The sequence below is a fragment of the Haemaphysalis longicornis genome, unplaced genomic scaffold, assembly GCF_048455015.1.
Source record: "Haemaphysalis longicornis isolate Haplotype H1 unplaced genomic scaffold, Haemaphysalis longicornis Haplotype H1 scaffold_4, whole genome shotgun sequence".
NCBI lineage: Eukaryota > Metazoa > Arthropoda > Arachnida > Ixodida > Ixodidae > Haemaphysalis > Haemaphysalis longicornis.
In genome coordinates this window covers 188,267,999-188,291,338 of record NW_027526361.1, presented here as the reverse complement: position 1 = coordinate 188,291,338, position 23,340 = coordinate 188,267,999, and the positions used below count along the sequence as shown (strand labels likewise).

Sequence of the window (23,340 nt, the reverse complement as noted above, 5' to 3'; positions counted from 1 at the left end):
CGCAGTGCAAAACGACGGCAGAACATGTAAGTAAACAATTTCAAACTTGTACGAATGCGTGGTGATGTGTGTAGAAAGAAATCCAGCAGCTTCGCTATGGTGCAAGCCTTACGCGACTTAGTACAAGCTTCGCCAGTTTTTTGTCAGATCATTTTTCTAAAAGTTGTGTATTTTTTCTATTTTTCTTATTTTTTTTTAGTTTTTAACACAGTTACCTCCATCTACGCTAGTATAACGATTACAGGGGTTGCTTCCGCGAAATCTGCATTTTTGTGGAAATGCAGGGCGGTACACGGTCCTTGCAGTGGGGGGTTTGCTGGCGGGTTAGCCACAAGTGCTCCGTAGCCCATCTGTGATCAACATGAAGCGAGATGTGGTCCTACTCAGAAACAAGGTCTGCACGGTGACATGAAGCAGTACGAAATGTTGTCCGATTGCACTGCGAAACGTTACAGCGCAAACCGTAGCACGGAAGGAAACAGCGGAGCTTCTACGGTGCTCATTCATCGTGTTCTGTCCACGTAGTTCTCCGCGCTGCAACTTGGGTGCCCCGATCATCCACGATTGCCACTTCCGTGTACATTTTCCACCGTTGAATCGTCACGAGGGCGCGACGGCCTGCCCGGTCACAGACAGCTCCATCCCACCAACGGCTGATGCTAACGGCTGGTCTTCAAAGGCACCGATGACCCGCCGCGGTGGCTCAGTGGCTAAGGCGTTGCGCTACTGAGCACGAGGTCGCGGGTTCGATTCCCGGCCGCGGCGGCCGCTTTTCTGATGGAGGCGAAAGGCAAAAACGCCCGTGTGTACGAGATTTCGGCGCACGTTAAAGATCCCCAGGTGGTCAAAATTAATCCGGAGCCCTCCACTACGGCGCGCCTCATCGCCTGCGTTGCGTCGGCGCGTTAAACCCTACAATCAATCAAATCAACCGATGACCCCCTGCAACAGCGTCCATCGGTCGCCACAAAGTAATAGCATCGGAATAGAAAATAACAATGGGTTTTCTCAGCTTTCGCCCTTCACGGAAGAATAATAGCCGGCTTTGTTTGTTTATTTGTCTGTCTGTCTGTCTGTCTGTGTTTTTTTGTTTGCTGGTTTACCATTTCGAGACCATTTCGAGATGAGATAATTGCTCCCTCTAACCTCGACCGCGGAAAACGCGGCGAAGGCTGCCCTCTGTCTCCCGGAGAGGGGGCGGCTCGCGACGTTCTCTTCGGTGGCCTTTGTATATCATAGGTCGGGGAGTTTTCTCCTTTTCTGTGCAACGTGACAGAGTCAATTTCCGGTCTGGTGCCACAAAAAAGCAGGCATGGCTGGCTGCTCGCTAGCGCGCGCTCAGGCTGGTAGGGCGTTTCTGAAGCAATAAACGTTAGTTGTCGAGTGATCTCGTTGAAAGGGAAGTGATGACTTCGTCACTCAAACTCCGTGCGCACTCAAAACACACAAAAAAAAACGCCAAAACTGTGCGTACAGGTTCAGGTATAGAAGAGGTTGGTACACAGCGCCGACGGCGGCCGATTGTCATAGGAAATGCGAGAAATAAGCCGCGAAGTTGACCAGCGACAGCCAATAGGACTAAGGTAGAAAGGTGGGCCAGTTGGTTCATAGTATTTGACAGCCATGGCCTCAATGACGTCATTTACGCCATGCCAGGGGTGCATAATGAGGAAAATTGAAGAGAGCGTGGTTGGTTTTTGCGCGTCTTTCACGGCGATTTGCGCGCTCACCGCTTCACGTGAACGTGTAATATCTGGCTCAGGTATTCCTGGCAGTGTAATCTAAACGTCGCGCAAGTTTACTTGCACTGCTCAAAGAATGTTGCAGGGGCACTTTGGCGATGAATTCAATCCGCCTTTTTCATTGCGCTGTGGCGGCCTCTGGTAGTACCAGCGAAAAGCGATATGGCGGGGGTGCAGTAGGCCGCCACTGCAGCGAAAGAGAAATAGGCACTTTCTGGTGTTTTTTTTTTTTTTCACGTGAATTGTACAGCCTGCAGCTGCAAAAGGGATACCGATACTTGAACACGTACGCTTTCAACGTGGGAAACATCTTAACAAACGCGTGAGGTTTGTTCATTTTTGCAGTGGGTCGCCAAGTGTCAGAAACGCGGGGTGGATATCTCAGGTTGAGGAAGCGATGTTCTTACGCCAATTATTTTTTTTAAAGGACGATAGTCTTTTTTGGGCAAATTGAACGGGAAAATTTTGATGTCTGTATGTCTGCCCGCCTGTCTGTCAATCGATTCAGCCAGCAGGCCAAACTGGGCTCATACACGCAATAGTCTCATACACTCACAGCCAAATCTGAACGTCTAAGACCGGTTTTAATGTTAATACCTGTCAACATTGTTCAACAAGAACAAGACATCACGCAAATATACGGCAGAATATCAATACATGGGTAATACCTGCAGTGTTCCTTTATTCAAAAATTACGGGTGCTTGCTTTTTCAACTGCAGAAAACCGTCGCCTGCTGTTGCCCGCGCTACCTGGCGGAATTTAATAAAAACCAAACGGCAACAGCAAGGAAAGGTTCTACTCGACGTTACGTGTTCCGCTTGAAGCGCTCGTGGAGTACGGCAACGTGGTTCTATAAACGTTGTAGTCGGGTGCCTCGAATCACGGGCGTCTCCGCCGTATGGCAGCGCTGGCATCGAGGTACCCGACTTGGAGCAGTTAACGCGGTAAATTTAAATTGGCTTGAGCAAATCTCTAGCGTGTTATCTTGGTAGGAACGAGGCGGGAAAGGAACAGCATGAGAGGTGAGCGAGAAAGAGAAGCGATGCATTTACTAGCCGGGGGCGCCAGTCGACTATCATCTTGCGTCGACATTTGCAACGAAAGGAGCAGATACGCGGCCAATTTTATTTTCGAGTTCGTAGAACTGATGGGGACAAAAGGCAATAAAGGGCCCCTGTTAGGCAGCTCGTAAACGCGGACACTTCGCGGGGCCTTCATAAAAACCGTAGCTCGAGACTGGTATGTTGATTTCAGCGATGCAGAAACTTGTACCTGGTTGCATATTTGCTTAATCCCGCCGTTCTTTTTTTTTTATCTCTCTCTCTCTTTGTTATCATAACGAGCATAAATGAATGTGCAGATTTAGGAGCGTTTTGACCTAAGCAATTGCCGAAGCCGTAACGTATCTCAGAAAATTGCTTTTCATTGTACTTTTTTTACTCGTAACCGCACTTGTTTACCCTAGTCGCACGATTGTCCTCTTCTCTGTACTCGGGAACAAGTTCAGAACGGCAATAGCTCACGTACGGTATCACTCCGCCAAAGCCATGGACCCGGATGTCAACGGGCGCGCGCGTTGCGAAAGGAGGTTGCAATTAATGCGTGATATCGTCTGCGCTTTCTCATCTATAGTTTTTTTTTTTTTTTCGTTTTCTCAATTAGCGTGAGCCCGAGGTATTACATCAAGTTAGGTAACCACGAGTTTATTTCCTTTGGCAATCCAACTTTACCGTCACACGACACACCGAGAGTCGTTTCAAGGTCGGGTGGGCGTCCGCAAGATATATAACAAAGCGCGGCTGGAGCTTTCCGTCTGCGCGAAACCACGTGCGCGCTCCCTCCTCCTCAAGAGCCACAAACACGGGAACAGCGGATGCCACGGCTGAATATGGTCCATAAGAGTGACTTTCGCTACTGAAACATGAGAAACCAGCAAATATACGCGTGCACGCTATTCAAGATGCCGTCTTGGATAGCACGCACGTACGCCCGGTCTCTGTGGCCACTTGTATAGAGTCCCAATGCAATCGCGCTGTCCCCCTTCCGTTAATGCGCGCCGTGGCAACTTAGCGGAACGCCCCGCTTCGTTCTTCCGTAGGACCACCCCGTTGATGCGACGAACGTGAGCCCGATGCGCGCTGCTGTGAGCCTCCGTGTGGTCACGGCGTTTAGATGGTACAAGATGCTTCAGCGACAGGGGACCGGAGCACTGTGACTAGCAACGTTAAGATGGCAGCGCATGCGTTGCTCTTGCCACGGCCTGCCGACATTAGGCAGTTTTAGCACATCGTTACCGTGTTTGCGTTACGTTTACCGTGTTACCGGTAGCCGCTGGCGACGGTGAAGCGTGTGCCGGTAAGTTACCGTTCGCGGTAAGTCTCGCGCTGCGCAGTCGACTCCCGCAAACACGGTAAACGGTAACGTAAACACGGTAACGATATGCTAAAACTGCCTATTGATCTCCCGAACGCCTTACCGTTGTCGCTACTCCGGAAAGCCTTGGTGCAGTTTCTATGGCAACCAAAAAGATTGCGAGCTCACCTAAGAATTCCTAATTGTGTAGTGAATGAGAAAACAACAAATGTCTGACCGCCGAGCGTGGCCTTGCTTTGTCATCATCGCCATTTTTCTTCGCGTCTTTTTCTTCAACCACCCTCTTATCCCGATCTCCATATTTCCCGCTTAGGACAAACGCTATATTTTTTGTAAGCAAGTGGACATTCGTCCTGCCCTCGCGGTATCTGTTGGAACAGCGCGCATCTTGCATTTTGTTTTTTATATTTTGTTGCTGTCAATTTACTTGGGTAAGCCTCCATCGTTTGTTTTAGTGTTTGCTTTTATCTCGCATCTCTTCGGCGCCATTTGTAGCGTGCGGCTTTTTTTTTTTTTTCATTTTTCATTCGCTATCGCAAAAACTGATCCATTGTATTCTTCGCACGTATTCTTACCGTGTAAAATGCACGTGAGTGTATTTTTGATTAAAGTAATGCTGGAACTCCTGCTTATGTACTTATCATTTGCCTCAAATATGCCTAAGGTTACCTCTGCGCCGAGCAATGTGGACATAAATGAACCGTTCCTACCGTTTTAGTTGTTTGGAAAAGCCGTGCCTAAATGGACATACTTCAATCGTTCTTTAAGACGGCACAAATATTAAGTATTTGATATTTATTATTTGTGCCGTCAGCCATTTTTTTAGTACCTTTTTGGCCATGAACGAGATTTCCGACACCGCCAACTAATGTGTTTACATTAATGATTAATGATAAATGCATTCAGGCAAACCCGCCGCGGTGGCTCAGTGGCTAAGGCGTTATACTGCTGAGCATGAGGTCGCGGGTTCCATTCCCGGCCACTGCGGCCGCTTTTCTGATGGAGGCGAAAAACAAAAACGCCCGCGCGTACGAGATTCGGCGCACGTGAAAGATCCCCAGGTGGTCAAAATTAATCCGGAGCCCTCCACTACAGCGCGCCTCATCACCTGCGTCGCGTCGGCGTGTTAAACCCTACAATCATTCAATCAATGCATGCTGACAAGAGCGATCACTCGCGTACATTTGAACCTCATATACGTATCATATTCTATGTTTTGTATTTTCCACAAATAGTGTTTGACACCATCATGCTGGCTCACCGCTTTTTTGTAGCGTAAACTACACTGGCCGAGGTTGAGCAGTTTCGCGTGTGCCATCAAGGGCCGTTCTGCGCAAGCGTGAGGGGCATTGGATTGCTTTGGATCGGATCTGATTGGATTGGCTTGGTTTGGGCTTGGATTGGCTTGGCTTGGATTAAATTGTATTGTGTTGGATTGAAATTCAATCCAATTGGAGTACGAGTATTGGGTCAACACATCCGCCGGTCTGCGCATTCCAGAGGAGTGACGTCATAGCCGCGGCAGACGCAGTGGCGCCGGCGCGTGCCTAGCTGTGCTCCTCTGTTGCGCAGTAGCCAAGCCTGACGCTGCGCCGGAGCCTCTTGATAGCCGTTTAGCGTGGCTCCTGGAGAGCCGTGCTGCGCACACGCGAGGAGCTGTGACTGGAATGGACTGGATTAGATTGGATTGGATTAGACTGGATTGGAAATCATTTTAACAGCAGTAAGCATGATAATCAGCTAATCCAAGACAACCAGGAAACCTAAGAATAACCAGCTGAACCTAAGCTCACGCTACGTATATCCCGGCATAGCCGGGCTAAGCCATTGCTAATTTTTTTTCTTGTTTTGCGCAATAATTCGGGCGCTGCTTTTGTAACGTCTCTCTGGCAGCGGTATGGTGCCCCGGCTAGCCGAAACGTCATTTTCCCCTCACTCCCACGATATGCTCCCGGTACTGCGTTCCTAGTGAGCACTCCCACGACGGTACTACTGGCAGGGCCACAGTATTGAACACTTTTCCTAGAACAGGATAGAAATCGTGGAAGCCGGGGCGGCACCCAGCGGGCTTGCAGTTCATTGGCCTAGCACCTGTGTAAACCAGGTGGGCAAACCAGGTGCAAACCAGATGCGTTTTCTTAGTGGGCCGGCTTGCGTGTTGTGTCCTGTCATTTCAGGCTGCCCTTTGAGCACTACTCGTTTCGATACGTAATAAAGCGCCCGCAACGCGATAATGAACGCTATTAATATTTTTTCTGTCCATACCACTCTCTCTTTAGCCCTCAAAGCGCGCGTAAGCATCGAATTTTAGGGCCTCTTTTCTTTCAATTAAGGTCATCGACCAAACAGTCATGGCGATTCCACTATAAAACAAACCAGTGCGCTTAGTGTTCTTAGCAATGCCCTCTGTCTGCACAAGTACGCGGAAGTTAGGATGTTTAATCGTTATGATAGGGTAAATTTATAACTTTCTACAAAACAATAAAGCTAGAACATACCCTAACACAACAAAAAGACGGGCACTTCGGCTATATGAATAGCCAAATCTGACAACCATCGGTCGTCGCAGGAGGTCAAAAACGCACGAATGTAACAACCTGAAAGTGGGGTAACGAAATCGCGAAGGTCTAACTGACTTGGTGTACTGACACCGTTAAGTATATACAAAAAAATAAACAAGAACAAACGATATATAGAAAATAAAAACACCACGATCATGCACAGAAATCACAAATATGTGTCTTATCCACACTTCTCTAGCGAAAAACTTGAAGCAAGAAACAAAAACAAAAATGTATACTTAACAGAAAAGTAAAGAATGCATGCATGCTACTTTGGCGGCCTGAATTATTTATTAATGCGCAAAATAACGCTAAAAATGTGAAAAATGGCATCACCGCCCCAACACCTTGGCGCACGCTACGACTTGTGACTTCACGGATTGCGATACCTGCACAAGCGGATTGCAAGAACTTGTACTCTCGCTGTTCTCAATGCAACTGTAGAATGTAGCGTCAACAGTTATTACCTGTTTCTTTTCCGGCACTTCTGGAAACTCTGCGGGCTGTTACCATTGTTTAATTATCGATCACGGTGATGTGATTTTTGCCTTCCTGTGCAACTACCGTATAAAATTATCAAGTGAGCGAACACGCCGGCTACCGCCGCATCTAACTGCAATATCTACTAGCACATGAGCGGCAAGAGAGACCACTGTAAGTGACTACGACACCATGAATCTGCCGTAAGCTTCGAAGTTCATCACGATAGCTAAGTAGTCTTACGTTTCTATTTGCCTCCTTTAAATGGCATTTGCGGCACCACACAGCCGCCTCGGCGAAGCCTTGTGCACTATCCTTCAGTTCACAGGAAAATTGGAAAGGAATCCGGCGAAAGAAATGTCTCGTAATCGAACCATTAAAAGCCGATAGCTGGAGAAGTCTGACTCTCTAGTTAAATCAAACGTTATTCAGCCTTTGGTGTCGTCCCCTTATGGTTTTTCTCTGCCTATAAATTTTCTTTGTAACAACCTGTAGGTTGTTACGAACAATGCTGTCTACCTCATCATATATGATGAGGTAGACAGCATTTTATTTAAATTTTTTCCAATTTAGTTTATTCAGCATTCTTTTTACATTCATAAAAATAATGCCAGGACAGAAACAAAAAGCCACAAAAAGTAGCTTGACGGGGTTTCTGCCCCACAATTGTCATCGGAAACAACGAGAGAAAGACTCACATGCACTTTCATAACATACACTTAACACAGACTTAAAACATGATACATTGTTGGTTTGTCCTAAAACATAATGCGGGTATTCGTATATGATGCAAGAACAAGAATACAACCGGAAATAAAACGGTGGATGCATACAAACACATGTGCGACAAAAATGAGCAAATTAACAGTACATACAGGTCGGCATATTATAAATGTACGAGTGTCGGCAATTTAGGACACAGTCAATGAGAAGTTGATAAAATATTCTTTCCAATTACGCTTAGAATGAGTATTTGTATTAACGTTCGTGTTTTCTAGGTAGTTTAAAAAACTAGACATAGCATACTCTATTCTGTGCATGGCGTGGTTTGTTCTGAAAAAGGGTACAAGCCAATTCTCTTTTTGTCACATTTGCCGTGATTTGTCACATTTGCCGTCACATTGCTGTGACATTTGTTTTATAGTAGATATGTTACAACGTACCCGTTTCTGCGCTTCTGTGTCACGGCCAGTTTCTACCACCTGCCTGATTGCTTTCGTTTCTCCCTCTTCACTTGTAGATCTCATTATTACATCCTGGTCACCACCGGTTACCAGGAATATAAATTGCTTTCGGTAAATACAAACCTAGCATCAACCGCATGCGGACCGAACCAAACTAAGTAATGTTCTATTCAGCTGCCCAGCGAAGTATGTAGAAGCAGAATATCAAGAACTTACAGAGGTCCAACTCATTGAAGCAAGTGACTATCCTGTAGCGTCCCAATCCGTATGCACGGTGAGCTGACATACCCAATACAGTACGTTATTCTGCCTCCCCTTACAAAAATGGATTCTGAGTTTCAATTCTTTTCCTGTTGAGTTTTTATTGAATCAACAGAAACTTAATTCAAACTCAATTGGCTATTGAGATGTGTCAGTACAAACTCAAAAGGATTTTTATTGAGAAAACGCAACACAAAACCAATTGACACGAGTCAATTAAAACTCTTTGGAGAACCAATGGACAAAACTCATCAGGCTCAAACATACACTTTGAAGGGTTATTTTTTTCAGCGCTGCCCACTGTGTCTACGGAATTAAGACTACTAGGTTACTTTTATGCTTTTTTTATTTTACATTGACATTTCTATTGAGTGCAGTCAATAAAAAGTCAACAAGGTTTCAATAGACAAACCTCAACAGAATGTCAAATGACTTCCTTTAATTGAAACTCAATAGAGTTTCTACTGACAAAACTAAGTAGGATTGAGAGTCGAACTAGTTGGTGAACATACATTGTTGAAAATTATACCGGTGTCCTTCTTTCTTTTCCATGTTTTATGGTTCGCGCTTAATTTTCAACACTGATGAAACTCCGTAGGGTAATCCAGTAGCCTTTACCAGCAGCATATCTTTGCACAAATAATAATTATACCTGCTAAGTGGGGAAATCAATTGTATTGGACAATTTTTGAATGCATTTCCTCAAATACTGCCGCAACATGGTTTGCAAAAACAATGGAGGAAATAAACATTGACAAAACTCCAGTGACTCATCTCTTCTGGCACGTGACTCCCGCGGAAACGTTTCCTTGTTATAGCAGCTGATTTTCTTCTTTATACCTTAGCACACATTGACATAATGGGTGACGAATCTTCAGTACTACTAAGGTTCCGCTTTGGGGCGCTTTAGCGGCAGTGGAGATATTCGAAGTCAGTCTTCCGGGAAGGTTGGTGCGGAATCATGAAGCATGCATATCTCGGCCGGGAAAAAAACAGAAAGGCGGGGGGGGGGGGGGGGGGGGGGGGGGCTACACATCTCGGGTCCCAGTTCTGGGGACAAAAAAAAAAGTCATAACTCCTCCTACCTCTTTTCACACATACAATGCTGTGATACGTTGTGTTACGGGGGGGGGGGGCGGGGGGAAGGAGGTAGATTTAAAAAGTCATTTCATCTGCTACATCTACAAAAGTCATATGTGACATCGCATCCTAGTGCGATGATTCAGTGTTTTTCTGTGGAGGCACGATAATAACAGCGCTGTTTTGCAGAAATGAATACTTATCTCACAAACCCAAACGCGAAAGAATATTCCAGTAACGAAAATGTGCCTATACATACTCAAAAAAAAAAAAGCAAAACGATGGTGTAAGTCACTACACGTCGAAAAAGAACAATTAAATTTTTGTATACAGCGAACTTTTCAAACAAGCCTTCAAATCAAGCGAACGCAAGCTTGGCCTCATCGTCGTTCACTTGTGAACTTCATTAGGGTAACCAGAACTACACCCCGCCGTGGTCTGAGCCCAAGGACGCGAGTTCAGTTCCCCATCGCGGAGACCGCTTTTCTCTTGGAGGCAAAAAGCGAAAACGCCAATGTGTTCGAGATTTAGGCGCACGTTAAGACCCCGGGCTCGGGCTGTGAATCCGGGGCCCTCCACTGCTGCGGGCCTTATCGCCAGTGTAGCGTCGGCGCCTTAAATTTCGTAGTCAAACAAATCAATATCCCTCGCATACATAACTTTCCTTGAGGATACCGTGAACTGTCTACGATAACAACTGTAGAACTGCAGTGTGGAATACAGAGAATCCCGCAAGGAGCAAACGCGCATCTATGTTCTATTAAAACAGGTGAAAACAGTTCTTTCACGGCAAAAGAAATCTGTACTCGTAAGCGGAAGAGACTCACAAGACGCCCCCGCTCACACGAACTAAACGAACAAACGAAGAAAAAAGAGAAGAAAGACAAACTGAAGCGCTGATTAACAACTCATCTCTACTGCACAGGGACACAAAAAGAAAGAACGAGCCTGACACTGCTGCACGTCACTAGAAAAAAAAGAAAACAAAATAGAGAAACCGAACAAATTAGTGAGCTGGCGTGCCGCTTGTTACACTCCGAACCGCTCTCTCGCTAACAAAAGTATTTTAAAGATGTCAACGCGTCCGCGGAATGTTTCTCAAACACAAGCGCCTCGCAAATATCCTGCGCCCGCAAGCAGATCAAGAACTTTGAAGCTGTTTTCAAGGACTGGACTTTCCATAATTCTTCCGTCCTCTCTCCTGCTGCAGTTCGTCGAAGCGGGCGCCCGGACACAAAAGACTTGCCATCCACATCCACACCCGGCGATAACCAGTTCTTTTGGTTCCTCTGGCACCCTCCCACGCTAAGCTGAAGTGACCGCGCTGTCGCGACATGGCCTCCGAGATTCCCCGCGAATGTCTAGTACGCTGAGTTGCCACTGCCGCCAGTGGCGCTAACAGCCAACATCGCGACCTCGGCGGAGTTCGGTTATCTGCAAAATAATATTACTGCTGCTCGACGGGTTGGTAATAATTCTATAAACAATGATCGTAAATATTAACATAGGACTCACAAGCCGCCGTCGGTTTTTTTTTAATATCTCGTGTCAATGTTTTCACGCTCAATTTTTCACAAGAATGCGTAGCCGTGGCATAGCCATCGCAAACCGACTCGAAGCCAAGCCAAAGTCGCTTGTTCGCAGTCCCGGATGTGCGGGCACCAACGCGGTCGTTCTAACTTTTCACTGTTCTGTGCAAATTTACAGCTTTGCTCGTGTTGTTGACGATTTATGTGCCGTGTGCGAATCTTTTCAACGAGCATCGAAGGTCAGACATTGCAGTGCAGCTGGCGATACATCGAATTTATTGAAGGAAAAGCCATCGTATGCGCTTTTCTACCGCCGGTGAACATCCTTTGTGTCCGTGTTGTGTCTGTGCGCTGTGATCGTACGGTGAAGAAGCTTGCGAAGTGAGGTGTTACCTTCCCTGTTAGCAACGCTTTGGAATCCGTCAAATTCACCACGCTGGGAGCGCCGCTGGGAGCGACGTTGTTATAAGGTAAGTTTATTCTTTCCGAGCGCTCCGGTGCAGTGCGCGTCAGGCTTGTCAAGGGCAAGCGAGCGCGCGGCTTCGGAGCATGCTGGCGACATCTGCTGATAGCTGCTGGGTTAGAGATAGCTTGCCATTGCGCGTGCGTGGATCTCGGACAGGCCCTGGCCGGTCGTCGTTCAGCTTTGGCCTCTAAAATTTGGAGACACCACCACCCGCAACGGGTGCTTGTTTTCTTCGTGCCAGCCGTGAGCGGTGACGCCGGAGATCAGTGCGTAATTTGACGCGGTGCATTATCACCCCAGGGACTTACGTAATCGCACAACAGGTTCGACCGAAAGCCCTGCAGTGAATTCTTGTTGCGTGCTTTCCGTTTGGTGCGCTTGAGATTCAGAAGATTGGCGCTCGTTGCTTTATGCGATTACGTAACTGCCTGCGATAAACGCGTCAAACGGCGCGTCTATCTGGCCTGTCACCGCTCATGGCTGGCACTGGGGAAGACCAGTGCCCCTCGTGGGTGGTGGCGTCTGCAAATAAGAGTGGCCCATGCGAAATGACGACCGGCCCGACCCTGTCCGAGATCCGCGCACGCGCAATGGCAAGCTATCTCTAACCCAGCAGTTATCAGCAGATGTCGCCAGCACGCTCCGGAGCCGTGCGCTCGCTTGCCCTAGACAAGCCTGACGCACACTGTACATTTCATCATGACAAATGTTGTGCAGACCTACCTGAATGGCGATACTCACGACTTGGTTATTTGTCGGTATATGAACAGTGTTTTTATTCCCGCCGTCTCCAGATCGACCTAAAGGGTATGATTTCACTTCAGCCTTTCAAAAATAATGTACGTAAGTGTAACAAATTGAAGGGGGAGGCTATTGTACCGGCACACAACATTTTGACATCAATCAGTGTTTTACTGTCTTCCGCGCTGCTGTATTGCTTTCGCGTGTTCTATATTTGTATGTATCTTAAGCTAAAGATCTAACAAAACCTTTGAAGGCAATTGACGAATGAATAAAATCCCAGATGCAGTGCCGCTACAGAACGGAGCAGCAGCCATGAATTACCTAGTACGAAGTGTCATAAAAAAAGAAAGAACACCATGATGAAGATAAATAAAATGTTTGACGAACGAAGTTAACGAAAATGAAAAAAAAAAATGAAGGAGGTTGAATCGAACAAGTGCCTGTCGGATCAATAACAGACGCACGAATACTGCGCCATGCAAGCACACCTGACAGCGCTAGGCTGAGAGGCAGATCTACCAGTCACAAATAGGATAGTGTGTTCAACCAGTTAGGAGACATGGCGGTAAAATATACTTGCAAGCTACAAGTGCTGGCAGCCAGCAATATATTTGCGTATTAATTTGAACGATTGCTTGGAGAAAGAGCGTTCCCTGAGTGCAGAGCAGTGACAAATGTGGCCTAAACCGTACTTCATTCCAGCTAAAAAAATAATGCCCAAGAATATAACAAATTCATTGATTGCTTTTGGAAAATAGAGACTGTATCCACAGAAGCTAGGGTTTGAACCCAAAGCATCTTTACACAAGTCTGATGCGTTACCTCGGCACCCTAAAGGCAAGCAGACACTTTGGCTTTAAAACCAATGCAGAAAAAAACCTGCTGCGTTAGTAGTAGTTGGAAACAGACTGCACACTGTTGTCATATATTAGTCTTTTACCACTAAGTGCCAATTCTCCATGTATCTTTCCGTGAATTTCTCATTTGCCAATTTTTGTCACAGGTGCTAGGCAGCTTGCGCTAGAACATGCACAGGCGTCAAACTTTCAAACTGATGAATACCAGTTTTGACTTAAGCACTTGCTCGACTTGCTAGCATAAATTGAAATTTGCCATTGCTTCTGATCACAACCTGCTGACTGCCTTTCTCGGAGCAGTTTTGAATAAGTTGGGCTGAATGTGGTGTGAGTAATAGCAAAATCACTGAATAACATTTTGGGTGAATGTGGCATCAGACGTGCCACTGACTGATGCTACACCGGCATTGCGCGAGGGCTTAGTCAATCGGTTTTGACAGATGTTCTGCCTCTAGGAATTACCCAAATGATTGGTCGGCATGGTATCACTATACTGTTTTAGTGCTGCTAGTGTATAGAAAATCTCGCCAAGCAAAGGGATATAAGCTTTTAAATTTTTTCTCATTTACAGACACTGATGTTTTTCCCCTCACCAAACAAAACTGTTTCGTGTTCTTGTGTGTAAACTGGCATTAGACGGCCTTGTTATACTGGTATACCCCTCTGGCATTGTTATGATGAAGGCAAAAATGTGGATATACCCATGTCTCATATGATCCCTTTAAGCTGCTGCTTAGTGCTACTTTGTTTGGTAAACGTACTGCAAGGCACACACCATACTTCAGCGTTACAAGAGTGTAAAAGACTGCGAAATTTAAGTTATGTATTTTTCCTGTCACGTTCTTTTTGGCACGTTTTTTTCCATCACGGTTCATGTATTTTTTTCCACTAGTCGGTAAGCACAAAGTATTATGCGCTCATCCATTCATAAAGCCATTTGCGATGATTGCCTGATGTAGTAACTTTAGATTACAGTACCATCTGACCCTAGTTTTTTTTAATCAAGGCTAATTTTGTAAACAAGTTCATGCAAGTTGACAATTTTCTAATTTTGTTTTACGAGATTTCAAGCATTAAAATTTCAAAAAAACAAAATCCACAGGTTGACAGGTATGCTTTTGCACAGGTTTGGGGTTTCTCCTGTCAGGTAGTGGCTCAACCAGTCTTGATAGGCCTATTTGGATTTCTTTTGGGCCTGAAAGATGTGGAAGACACGATTACGGACCCATGCGGGTGATTTTTTGGCTCCCTGCCGCGTTGAAACATAGTTGTTCCTGTAGATTTCAGATGCCTTAATGCGGATGGCATTCAACTAAAGGCATTCCACTCCCTACCCATTATAGAATTAATTGATGTGGTTAGCTTGCCTTGATGCACTAAAACCTGAAAGAAGCTTATACATTTGTTAACTGCTGTCTCCTTGCCTTGCTTTCCAAAAATACAAACCATCTAACATATAAAATAGCAAGCTACTTAGACCAGCATGCTTAATAAGAAGGGACGCAATAATTTCGTACTATACTGGTGGAAACAAACAAGGCTGTTTCTTGTATTTTGCAGGCTACACAGTCAAGTAGCCAAGTGGACCCTGCAAGGCTCCAGTCCTCCCGTGCTGCTTTCGTGAGCAATAAAGCAAGCGTTGCCATGAAACACCTCACTATTTCGCCTGCTCAATGCACACCTTGATTTTTTGCATTATTGAAGCAGACTCACTATATATTTAGTACAGTCAACTGAACTTTACGAGGCAATTGTTGAAATAACTTTATAAAAGACTAAAATGAAATCAAATGGGCTGTCTTGAATATGCTCAATAGGTTTTCATTTGACATTTCTCAACAGGAACTCAACAGGAGAATCAATAGATAGTCAACACAGACTCAACTAGAACTCCACTGACTTTTCTCAATAGACTTTCAATTGACACGTCACAACAGGAACTCAACAGGAAAAGTGTATTGAGACTCAACAGAAAGTCAATTGGAAATCAACAGACACGATGACTATAGTCAATAGACTTTCAATTGAAACTCAGCGTTGAGTTTCAATTGAAACGCGGCGGCCAATTTTCAACGAGAACTCAATACAAAATTTCTATTCAAAGTCAATTGACTGTCAACACAATGTACTGAGTAAAGTCAATTGACTTTCAATTCAATCTCAATAACCATTTTTGTAAGGGTCCCGCCTGCATCCACATTCACTCGAGAACATGACGATAAAAGATATCGGACACGAATTTTAGCCGTTCCTGCTCTCGGCCGCTGCCATCATTAGAAAGAGTGTAGGAGGAAATGTTCGCTGCGTTCGATCCGAAAGCCATGTTAATCGAACTCGCGCGGAATCACATGCACGAAGTAACGGCAACTTACCCGCCCAAACCAGTAACTCCAGAGCGGGACGGTCAGAGAAAGGCTGCGCAGAGGCTGCGCACGGCGCCAGGCCGCCGCGATTGCGATGACCCACTAGGGCAACTACGGTGGCCGCCGATGAATCGGGGAGAAGTGCGCAAACGCAGCTGCTCTCTGCGTCCCAGATTTTCGTGCTTTTTTATTTCCTCTTTTTCTCTTTTCGGTCATTTCCCCGCCGAATGATAAGTGATGCCTTTTCCTTCTGCATTGTCCGCCAAGAGTCACTTCCCCGCCACCACGCAGCGTCCTTAACTGCAGCATTGTTTTTCCGCGGCGTTCTCTTGAACAAGTCCTGTGCGTGAACCACCGACTACCAAGAGGTCTTGGTATTTCGTCATCGTTTCAAGGCGAATCTGCTAACGTGGCTGGCCGAGTAAGAAAAAAACGTCACCACGAGGCGGTCCAATGGCGCGTGTCGACCCACTCGCAGGGTGGGTATGGATGCTGTTGGACGTCACTTATGCGCGGCCCTGCTGCCGAGTCGGTGGTGTCGGTGTGTGTAACTTCGCACACGGAAGGGGGTTACGTCTTGAGCGTCGCGGGAAAGTTGGCGCCGGGGAAAACCCCTCCGTGCCGCCGAGGGGACTGACCCAGTCGCGAGATTTCTCCCCGGACCATAACCTTACCCGCAGTGGAGCGAGACCAAGTCGGTCAAAGCGGCGAGCGCGAGACCACGCTGTGGTCGTTCACCCCATCTCCGGGAAAGTACGGCATTCCAATTTCGCCTGCGCCTAAATATTAGCCAGGAGATATTGGGGCGTATTGCAAAGCACGCCGTGGTAGTTTGAGCTGGTCGTTTGAGCTACGAGTGTCTGCTTCATCAAAGCACACTGACGGGCTACAGTAAAACCCGGTTATAGCTAACTGCAATATGCGCTACGATTAGTTCGATATATCCAATAGTTCGATATACCCGAACCCACCAATAACGAGTTTATAGTTCCGAGTTCGCCATACGCGGGAATCCCCTTGCCATCCCTACATGCAGAAACGAACAAAATAAATAATGTCATTACCATACACAAAACAATCGATTTATTGCAAATAATAAAGCTACTTTCCGTCTAACGCCTGAACTGCCTACGTAAAAAAAAAGCGCTGATTTTTGTTTCCCCTTTCGTATTGGCAGCGTCAACTAGCACAGCATTTCTTACACGAGACATTGTTTGCACCAGTTCGTGTCTGAGTCCTTCAATATCGAAGAAATATTGGCGGAGGACATCGACTGCCGAAAGCACTTCATTAAGCGTCGGACGGCTTTCACTCGCGACATCCTCTGCCTCCTCGGTGCTTTTCATCAGCATTACGACGGTGCTGCTGACGGTGCCCGCGTCCGAGTGGCTTACAGTGACGGCAGCGTCGTCGTCGACACTCATGAAATCTTGGAAGGACACTCCTTTCGGCACAGCATCGAGAAGGTTGGTGAGCTGCCGTCTTCGTCCGGACTCAGTGACTGGGCGGGTTCCGTCGTGAGTTCCGCGCGTCGGAAACAGTTACGGAAAGTGTCGGGCGTCATGTCACTCCATACGAGGCGCAATGTCTCAGTCGCGGCCTTTGCTCAGTGGTTGTTGTAAAAGAAGTAGCTCTGTCTCTCTCGTGCCCAATAATGATCATCATGAGTTCACAGGATAAAAGGAATCATCAGGAGGGGTCTCGGCGGTTCCTCCCTTTGTCAACAGTGGTCACGGCCAAAGAACATCTCAATTGCCGCTCCAAGACCATGCATTCTGGCAGCCGTTCTAGGCACGCCGAGTTCGATATATCAGATGTAAAGTTCGTTATAAGGAATATGTTTGGCGTGTATTTCCATAACTGATTTATTTTTATTCGATATATAGCATAATTCGCCCTATCCGGGTTCGTTATAGTTGGGTTTGACTGTAGTTGGCCTGACATGATGGAAATAAAATTGCGTAAAAAGGTCGGGACGACAGAGGAAGACACACCACACAGCGCAGACTAACAAACTAGGAGACGTGACTCGCTCACCCGGGAAATAATGGAGGCGCGTGAAATTGCGCACGCGGGTGATGTTTGCATTAGTGTTGCTTCACTATCGTTGTTGGGCAAGTAAATCGCGTTTCTTGGTGGGGTCTAATCTGTTGGAGGGGGCATGTGTGTCATGGTGAAAGTGTGCGTTCTTTTGTATTTCAAACTTCTCTCGTTTCCACATGTATGCTTGATAGTAGTATATATGAGCGTGGAAATCAACTCAGTTTGTGTGGTGCGCTGTGTGGTGTGTCTTCTGTCGCCCCGTCCTTTTTGCGCACTTTTATTTAGAATTATTATAATAATAATAATAATTTCCGTAGTGTCTACTTGTTTGATGGGAGTTTGTGCAAAACAAGTGAACAAAAAATAACCAGTGAAGATGAGCTTGCGCGGAGGCGTAACAGACATGGAAATTGCGAGAAAAGGGTACAAACTGTCCGCAACTTTGTATGTAGATTTTTCCACCTTTACTTCCCTTTTTTTAAAAAAAAGGAATATGTGAAGGCAAGATAAAGCCAAAAAAAGATGATACCACAAAGAATAAAAAAACAGAAGAATGCCAAAACAAAATAATAATAACAATAATCAACAGCAGAATATTTAGGTCCACCCAATCGATCCGTGCTCAATATAACAATAAAAGCGCAAGAAAGCATGCCTGCGCGAGGACACGGGTTCGATTCTCGGCCGCGGCCACCGCTTTTCTGATGGAGGCGAAAAGCAAAAATGCCCGTGTGTTCGAGATTTCGGCGCCTGTTGAAGATCTCCAGGTGGTAAAAATTAATCTGGAGCCCTCCACTACGGCGCTCCTCATCGCCTGTGTTGCGTAGGCGCGTTAACCCCTCAATCAATCAATCAATCAATCAATCAATCAATCAATCAATCAATCAATCAATCAATCAATCAATCAATCAATCAACCAACCAAGAAACCATGCTTGTATTTCGCCGCGTGCAATTCAATTGGGGCTGCGTGCACTTGCTAGCATTCTGTCTTTTCCTGAAGGCTTACTTCTGGCTAAAACCAGAGTCCGTCAATACGGACTCTGCTAAAACTATGCGTGTGACTACGCGCGGCGCATGAGTGGCTGGGATGCCGTGTTTGCCCCGCTCTGGAGCCCTATTCTCGACTTCACATATTCACCGTAGATTCGCATTGTTTTTCGCGTAAGCAAAACCAAAGCAATGAGTGACCTGTGTACGCATAGATATGACGACATGCGGTGTAATTTGACGCCTAGCTAAGAGATAACAACCAAGCTATCAAATATCGCGCACAGAAGACATAAAAACACACGGCATGTCTTATAAAAATTAGCACAGCACTTGAGGCTGGCAAGAGAAACCCATTTTTTATGGTTAAAATTGGCGTATGCACCACAAAGCGATCAAGTAACCTTGATCCAAACAGCTACAAAAACGAGTGAAAGGCGTGTGTTAAGCTAAATAACATCACACAATCTTTCTTGCTGTGCCTAGTTATTCCTTTCAAACGCTTGTAGTAACACAGTTGAGCTATCTGCTTAAATGAACCAACTTTGTCTTGCATTATTACCTCCCCGACCGTTACCACTGCCACTTGACCGCCACGCTAACGTCTCCTGCTTTGTTACAAGTTTATGGCGTGACCACAAAGAACGACAACCGTGACCATCGGTTTTATGGCGCGGTAACCACGCGGAAACGCTACCCCTGATAACGGCCGAGCGTAATGATGCCGCCGATTCACCTATTCGTCGAGCTGGATGGAACTCAATCAGGGCAGCAATGAATAAAACAGTTTTGTTTGTTATTTTTGTTCTCGAATTTGATCGTGTGACCTGCCAGCTTAGTTCATTTCAGAAACTGCGTGCAGCAATCTGGAGGCTACACTCTGTTAACACAATTCAATTTTTTTTAAAGTTTAAAGTAGTACTGACGCGAATTTTCGGTGGTAATATTATTACACAGTTCGCTTCCTTTACACAACAGAATACCAAGGCTGAAATCTGAGCGGCCTGCGGCGCGTGGAACATACCTCAATTTGATCTGATTTATCGCGCCGACGGGTCAGCACGCGGAGCGGTGCGCAGCAAATGGACATCAGCGTGACATCACTCCGTGAGAGGAAAAAGTAGCCGTCTGCCTTCAACGCTCGTCAGAAACTCGTGACGTCACTTCACGCGCGCGGCCCGGCGAGCTGCGATTGGGCGCTGGCGCGTTCACGAAGTGATACACGTAGCCGGGGCTACAGGCATAACCGCTGCCAAGAAAGACACTCTTACCAAGTAATAAAGTCCCGCACGCGGGAAAAGAGCCGATAATAAAGCTCATAATCGTAACAAAAGCCGCCATCAGGTCTTTTATTGAAAGCGGTCATCAAATTTCCGCTGCAATGCTAGGCCTAACGCCGTCAGGCAGCTCATCCGCCCAGCTCCGGCGGCGGAGCGGTCAAAACAACGCCTCCCCTTGCCTTTGCGGTGTTTTCACATCCGCATGAAACGGTGAGGTCATTCCGTGGTTCTGCCACACGCGCCCTCCGGGCTGGAAGCACGGAAAACCAATACGGACGATTGTCAGGCCATTAAATGTAATTAATTATCGCGCGCTAAGTATTTAAAGTGCTGTTTTGGGTTCGCAAGGCCGTTAACCATTGATAAAATCAATAAAAAAAGAACACAAAATTTTGGTGTCTGGTGTCAGTACTCTATTACAAAGATTAAGTTCTGTAACAAGCGGTCTCACGTTTTCACAACCATAAGTGAAAATCGTCAGCCTTGAAGAGTAATGAGCAGCAACTCCACTGAGCGTGATTGCTGAAACCCAGCGGGATGTTGCGTACAACTAAAAGCACCGTGAAGAGGCATCCTGCTCTGAAGTCGCTGTCACTTTGCACAAAGCCTGTCAGGCTTTGCAGGTTGTCCGCGGCTCGCACGGTATCTCTGGTGCTTTTTCGAAGCGATGTGGACCTTGATGTCCGACTTGCTACTATGCGGAAGGTTCACATCACAGGCACACATGATGAAGATTCCACATTATCTTTCTTCGACGGCATGAGAGAGAGAGAGAGAGAGAGAGAGAGAGAGAGAGAGAGAGAGAGAGAGAGAGAGAGAGAGAGAGAGAGAGAGAGAGAGAGAGAGAGAGAGAGAGAGAGAGAGAGAGAGAGAAAACGTTTATTGAAACAGCAGGGACGGGGTAGGGAAGAAAAAGAGGAGCTGTGGGCGGCCATCCTATTCCGGTAGGCCGCGTGCCGCCGCTACCATCCTCGCCCGAGAGATCAGGGCCTCCTGGTCTTCGAGCTGGCAGCTAATTCCGACGTGCATGATTTCAAAAGCACTTGGCAGTACTGTCGCGGATTCGAGCCCGCCATTCCACTGTGAAGCAACTACCGCGGCCAAACCACAAGGAGTGCAGTGTGGGGAGTAGGGGTCGCAGGATGGGTTAGTGAGAGTGAAATGTGGGTAGAAAGAGGATGTAGGAACGTAATAATGAGTGGACGGGCTGCCGTGGAGGCGGAAGAGGAAGCTTATACCCCTGTCAAACGTGCCTATTTTAGTGCACTTCCACAGGGTGCACTTGGCTAAAATGTCATTCGAGAGCAGCTAAACGGCAAATGCGAATGACACTTTACAAGGAACGCACTTTAAGCTGAGTGATTTCCTAAATACACTTTACCGAGGCCAGTTCGCCGAGTGAGTAATCTAGTCCGAAAATCGAGAGAAATAACATAAAACCGCGAGCGTTTAGACGATAATGAATAAGTAATATTAAAAGTTTGTTATAGCCATATTGCTCATTTACTTTTACAAAAACAGAAGCAACGACAAAAAAACAAGAAAATAACCTCTTTCTCAACGACGTGCCAGCGCCGCCTGGTGGGGTTTTGCTCCATGGCGGCCGCTATCTGCGGCGTTCTCGTAGGTGGTTTCTTGTGGCCCCATCATTGTGTTCGCGCTTTAGCGTTCTCTGTTATATCCTACGCTTTCAGATAATTTCCCAAACGATAATGCTGCTGATATTCGCTGCGCAGTGAATAACAGTGAAGATATCAGCGCCGGTGTTCAGTCATCGTCCCGATTCCGTTTTTTGTGCACTTGTGCGAGGCGCCAATTGCGAATTTAAACAATGCAAACACAACAAAATGTTTACATTGTTTCTCACGTGATAAACAAAAGGAGTTGCAAGTAATTTCGCGTAATATTTACGCCGGCTACCGTCACTGGCATCGCTACCAAGGGCACTTTATTTCGTCGTTTAGCAGCGCGCAGCCAAAGTGTCGTTCGGGGAGCCCGAGTGCACTCGGCGTAAGTGCACTTAAATAGGCACCTTTTTCAGGGGTATTAGTCGCAGAGGTGAAGGGAAAGAGAAGCAAAACGAAAGGGGGAGGAACATGTAGTGGTGGGGGAACATGGGAGCTGTGTAAAAAGGTAAAAAATGGAGGAGGAGTATGGATCGGCGTTGAAGGAGAAGTACTAATAATTCAAGAGCTCCAGTCCTGCCTAGCGTGCTGGAGAACTTCAGCGCCGCGTCATTCCCCCATTCCTCTTCCCTCTCTGTTTCCCCGTCCTTTCTGCCGTTTATCTTAGAATTTATGTATTCGTTGGTTTACTTAGCGCTGCCGTGGGCCTCCTGTCTAGCTGTGTCGAATACAAGCGCTACCAACACAACGCATTCAACACTACATGGACGGGCTTCCAGGCCATCCAAAATGCTCACACTGCTGTCAATACCCGAACAATGAACGCACCCTCTGGACCTGCCCAAACACAAGCCAACCCGAGACCTTCCCTTCAACCATTTACTGCCACAGAGCGCCTTTCTAGATGGGAGACGTGGATCAAATCCCCGGAAGGGCTTCCAAAGCGCTCCATTAAGCTACATTCTCATTCACATCATCACATCAAAAACACCAGTATCTTGGGCAAGGCTCGAAAGTAGAGTGTGCACTCTCTAGAAAGTAACGATCTCTGTCTCTCTCTTTCTCTGAAAACATGCAGAGAGGGGTTTTCTAAGGGAAATTCTAGCGACACTTGCACAGTTAGGTAAAGGCGCGCGCCGCGTTGGCGTCCGCCAAAGACGCCCACGAAACCGCATACCGACGACCTTTATCTGCGCGCGCGCCTTGGCTCCCTCTTTTCTGAGTGCGCACGCCCGACCCAACTTGAAATTGATTTGGGCTGAAACTCGGTGACCGCTGACAACGCACTTAGTCATCTGACAGTCAATTACCGACATTAGGAAGCGCACCCAAAATTCGCAAACAGCGCCCCACAAGCAACCCTAATGTACGAAGATGGAACACTAAGCTCATTGTGCATGACAATCAACTTCTTAGGCTATCACAACCGGCGCGTTCCGTTATTAGCAGTACAGGGCCCCGGCATCACCGGTCAACGTGCTCGAAGGAGCAGCAATCGTGCACTGCCCAATCGCAGCTACTGGCGCCTTTCTTGGCGTGGAAAAGGATGATTCCCATTGGATGCGACGCATTCCACAGCGCGTGCACCAAAAATCTCTCCAGAAGCCTCGGTCGACCTTCACGTTCTGCAGAGGCATTGTTGCAGATACGAATGGTGATTCTAACTGTGGAGGATGCAGGATATATAGTAGGCATCGGTAGAAGTCTCGACCATTAATTTACCGAAAACACTTTCGCATTTTCACCTGATAGGAAAACTCGG

General features: G+C 46.7%; 1 protein-coding gene across 4 annotated transcripts in view; it reads right to left on the bottom strand.

Annotated features, from left to right (window-relative positions):
• Nucleotides 1–23,340, bottom strand: part of LOC144179588 (trypsin-1-like) — a 127,030-nt gene that overhangs the window by 50,251 nt on the left and 53,439 nt on the right. Inside the window, exon 1 of one of the 4 annotated variants that reach the window (XM_077708000.1) lies at nucleotides 15,651–15,787. The exons of the other annotated variants lie outside the window; for them this stretch is intronic. The gene's annotated coding sequence lies outside the window, so the exon portion shown is untranslated. Of the gene's footprint in view, nucleotides 1–15,650; nucleotides 15,788–23,340 lie in introns of those variants that run through there. 4 annotated transcript variants of the gene reach the window in all.